The sequence below is a fragment of the Chiloscyllium plagiosum genome, unplaced genomic scaffold, assembly GCF_004010195.1.
Source record: "Chiloscyllium plagiosum isolate BGI_BamShark_2017 unplaced genomic scaffold, ASM401019v2 scaf_14712, whole genome shotgun sequence".
In the NCBI taxonomy this organism is placed as follows: domain Eukaryota; kingdom Metazoa; phylum Chordata; class Chondrichthyes; order Orectolobiformes; family Hemiscylliidae; genus Chiloscyllium; species Chiloscyllium plagiosum.
In genome coordinates this window covers 65,225-69,687 of record NW_025215269.1, presented here as the reverse complement: position 1 = coordinate 69,687, position 4,463 = coordinate 65,225, and the positions used below count along the sequence as shown (strand labels likewise).

At 47.5% G+C, this 4,463-nt stretch overlaps 1 non-coding gene across 1 annotated transcript; it reads left to right on the top strand.

The window, feature by feature from the left end:
* Positions 1-4,076: 4,076 nt before the first annotated feature.
* On the top strand, positions 4,077-4,148 carry trnae-uuc. The gene has a single exon. It is a non-coding gene; the product is annotated as a tRNA-Glu (tRNA).
* The last annotated feature ends 315 nt before the right edge of the window (positions 4,149-4,463 follow it).

Below are 4,463 nucleotides of genomic sequence, written 5' to 3'. Positions count from 1 at the left end.
TGCACCCATTCCAGTGCCTCCACATCCTTCCTGTAGTACGGCGACCAAAACTGCACACAATACTGCAGATGCGGCCCCATCAGAGTCTTATACAACTGCAACATGACCTCAGTACTCCGGAACTCAATTCCTCTACCAATAAAAGCCAGTACGCCATATGCCTTCTTCACCGCACTATTAACCTGGGTGGCAACTTTCAAAGATCTGTGCACATGGACACCAAAATCCCTCTGCTCATCCACACTACCAAGTATCCGAACATTAGCCCAGTACCCCATCTGAATACGAAAGGTTCGAAGGTTTATGGGCCAAACACTGGTAGGTGGGACGAGTTTAGTTTGAGAACATACTCAGCATGGACTAGTTGGATGAAGGGTCTGTTCAGTGCTGTCTGACTCTGTGACTGACCTGTACTGGTCTTAAAACCATTTTCTTACCTCCCCCCAAAACCATCCACTTCTTTGTCGTTCAAAACTCAGATGAACTTAGCTTTGAATATGTTCAATGACCCCACTTCTGAACTCAATTCCTCTTCGTAATATACCACTTGCCTCGCTCATTGCCTGCTGCATCTGCCCGACAACTGGCATTGACTGGAATGGAGGGACTCTGAGACCCCTTTGTACATCCATACATCATTCCTGATGAAGGGCTTGTGCCCGAAACGTTCACTGTCCTGCTCCTCAGATGCTGCCTGACCTGTTGTGCTTTTCCAGTGCCACATTGTTCGACTTTCACCTCTCGTCCTCACTTTCTCCACATTCCAATATATCACCATTTAAACAATGCACTGCTTTTATTTAAAACAGCAAAGGCTATAACTTCACATTGAGGCACTGCACTTGCCATGTGTTTGCCAATTGAGACACAGACCTGGACCAATTTCGGGAAGAGGCAAAACACTGAGTTCTGAACAAAAACCGTAGCACACTCAAAACGTCGGCTCTGTTTACCTTTCCACAGATGCTGCTGGACCCGTTGGCTTTCTGCAGTATTCGCTGTGTTTGTTCCACACAAATGCTGCTTTCCATTAAAGAAATTCAATCCCTGTCCTCTGGTAACTGACCCTAGTCAGTGGCAATAGGTTCTTCTGATCATTAATCTGCCCATTTCCACCACTTCTGCTCCATCATTGCCAACAGCCCCTGGGAATCTCCAGTTAACCTTCTTTGCTCCAAAGAGAACATTCCCAAACTTGGGAAATGTCTCCACAAAGTTCAAATTCCTCATCCCTGGACATGATGCAAGTGTTACAATGGGGAAGAGTTTTGGGCAAAATATTGTCAGTTTGCAGGTGGAAAAATGTTCAGGAAGTAAAACAGAAATCCCAGTCTCCAGCTTTGTGCATCTTTGGAAAGTCTTTGGGAAGTGGAATTAGAGGAGAACGAAGGATGAACTGTTCGACTGAGCAGAGACAGTCCAGACATCGTCCCCTTGTTTAAGAGGCCGGGAGATTCTCTGGACATGAACTGATCTGAGACATTGAAAGAATTCTCTACACATCAGGAATTCAAACCCCTTCTCGGCTCGGGACCAATGAGAAAATTCGGGAAGAGGCACTACACGAAAAGGCTCGGATGGCGATGGCCCCGATGTAGAAGGGCTAGTTCCTCGTGACATGGATGTGCCTGCAGATGGTGGGATCAGACTGTCCCCATGTCTCCACAATGAATGTCCCAGGCTTTATTATGGAAAAGTAAAACTGATAGAAGACAATGGTAATTCTGGGCGGGGCAGGTTGATTTATGAATTGAATAGTAGTTTCCTCAAAGAGACGCTGCGACAGCCGCCGGGACCTGTCTTTGTGGCGCAATTGGTCAGCGCGTTCGGCTTTTAACCGAAATGTTTCTGGTTCGAGACCACCCAGACACGGAGTGTTTGTTGTTCTCGCTCCTACCGGTTTCTTGGCTGTGAAGGTGCGCGTTTTTAACGGTGTCAGGACAATGTTTCCCAAACGGAAATCTTCTCCACTGAAGAAGCACAGAGGGGTTTCTGAATTGATTGAATTTCTAACGTAAAGGACTGCGGATGCTGAGAGTCCGAGACAGAAAGAGGAACTATGGAGAAAGTCCGCAGGTTTGGCTGTACCTGGATGAGAAAAAACGAGTTCTGAAATGTCGTCTCTGATTCTCTTTCCAGAGATGCTGCCTGACCTGCTGAGTTGCTTCTGCAATTTCTGGTTTTGTTTCTAACTGAACGTCCATTTCATCTTTCGGGATGAAACACCCAGACTCGCCATTTGCAGATATTTAACCCTTTCGAAACCTGTGAAGTGATTGGATTCAAACAAACTCTGCAATGATTCACTCTTTCTCAGCTCCACAGGCAGGGAGTCCTGGGAAATGAAGCTGTCAGTGTGGTTCTGTATTGGTGGGCCGAATGGTGAATGCGATGGACATGAAATCCATTGCGGGTTCCCCACGCAGGTGTGAACCCTGCCGACGACAGTTGAGAACTGTCGTCAAAAGAAAAGGGAGATTGCTGCACGGTTTTTTTAAAGATGCAAATCAGTGGAGGAGTTGAAATATTTCAATCACATTGGGACTGGTCGGGAATCTGCAACCCACTGCCTGTCAGGGTGGAAGAAGCAGATACCCACAGAGCTGGTTTTGAGTCTGTGAGCCAAGAGTTTGGAAATGAGACGAGAACAGTGAGGGGCGTGAAGGCATGATCGAAATGAAGCAGGCACCTGAGGATTAATTTTAATTGCCAGTGAAAGATACTGCTTCACAAAGTTGGGACTATGGAAGGGAAGCAACGACGGTGATTATCTTTGGCTGATCCTCTTGTGAATGTTCCCATTGCTGCGCATGTCCGTGTTAACGTCAGAATTCTGCAGCATGGCGGCGTCAGGTCCGCACAGGGCTGGGGGCGCAATTGATGACGCATCTGACTCCACCTACCTGTTTGAAATGCAGCTCACAGCTTCTTCAAACACCCCAATTAATCTTTCCCATTGTCCTGAAGCCGGCATAAGGTTTGAATTCCTGATCTGCAGGAACGAGACTCTTTTCACTGTCTCGGAGAAACTAGGAGGTAGCAATTCTAAGTTGTATTGATAATTTGCCCATCTGTAGATGCATATAGATCAATGACCAATGACCAGTTCCTGACATGACTAACAACGTGGTCAATGCTTGGTGATCAAGGTGAAGAGTGAGCTTTTTACCACAGAAATACATGTGCCAATGTTCACAAGTGTAGATGTAGCTTAGTGCTTCCCACTCTCCACTTAGTGTCTTGTGTTGAGTTTTCAAAAACAGACATGATATGCAAGTGATTGTTGCTCACTTCCTTCAACATACTGTGACAGAGTCCAGATCAGAGTGGTGCTGGAAAAGCACAACAGGGTCAGGCAGCATCCGAGGAGCAGGAAAATCAACGTTTCAGGCAAAAGCCCTTCATCAGGAATAGAGGCAGGAAGCTTCCAGGGTAGAGAGATAAAATGTGGGGGAGGAGGATGCTGGGGAGAAGTTACCAAAGAGTACAATAGGTGATTGGGGGTGGGGATGGAGGTGAAAGGTCAGAGAAGAGGGTGGGGGAAGGTAGCAAAGAGTACAATGCGTGAAGGGGGGTGGAACGAAGGTGATGGATCAGAGAGGAGGATGGAGTGGATAGGTGGAAAGGAAGATAGGCAGGTAGGACCAGGTCATGAGGGTGGTGCTGAGCTGGAAGGTTGGAGGTGGGGGAAGGGGAAATGAGGAAACTGGTGAAGTCCACATTGATGCCATGGGGTTGAAGTGTTCCAAGGAGGAAGATGAGGCGTTCTTCCTCCAGGTGTCGGGTAGTGAGGGAGCAGCGGTGAAGGAGGCCCAGGACCTGCATGACCTCGGCAGAGTGGGAGGGGGAGTTGAAATGTTGGGCCACAGGGCGGTGGGATTGATTGCTGCGGATGTCCCGGAGATGTTCCCTAAAGCGCTTTGCTACGAGGCGTCCAATCTCCTCAATGTAGAGGAGACCGCATCGGGAAATGGGTACAAAAAATTACATTGGTGGATGTACATGTGAAAGTCTTCTGACGACGGCAACCCGGGTTCGATTCCCGGGCAGCGAAGCTACGCGAATGCATCCGTGTGTCCCTGGTGGTCTAGTGGTTAGGATTTGGCGCTTTCACCGCCACGGCCCGCGTTCGATTCCCGGTCAGGGAAATAATCTTCGGCGTGTCGATTTTCCACGCATTCTTCTTAAATGCGCTGTACAGTTATTTATTGATCTTCATAGTTTCTGGGTGCTGCAGCGTGTAGTGGCTCGTTGAAATAATGTCCTGATGCAGATTTTTTTGCATGTGTAGGGATGATTGCTTCTGTCGTTAAATACTTGGTTTGCGTGTGATGTTTTCCTGTAGACCCTGTTTTGAATTTACCATTGACTGTTCGCTCTACTGTGACATCTAGAAATGGCACTTTGTTGTTGTTCTCCTCTTTTGTGAATTTTATGCCCGTAAGGATATTGTTGGGGGTGTT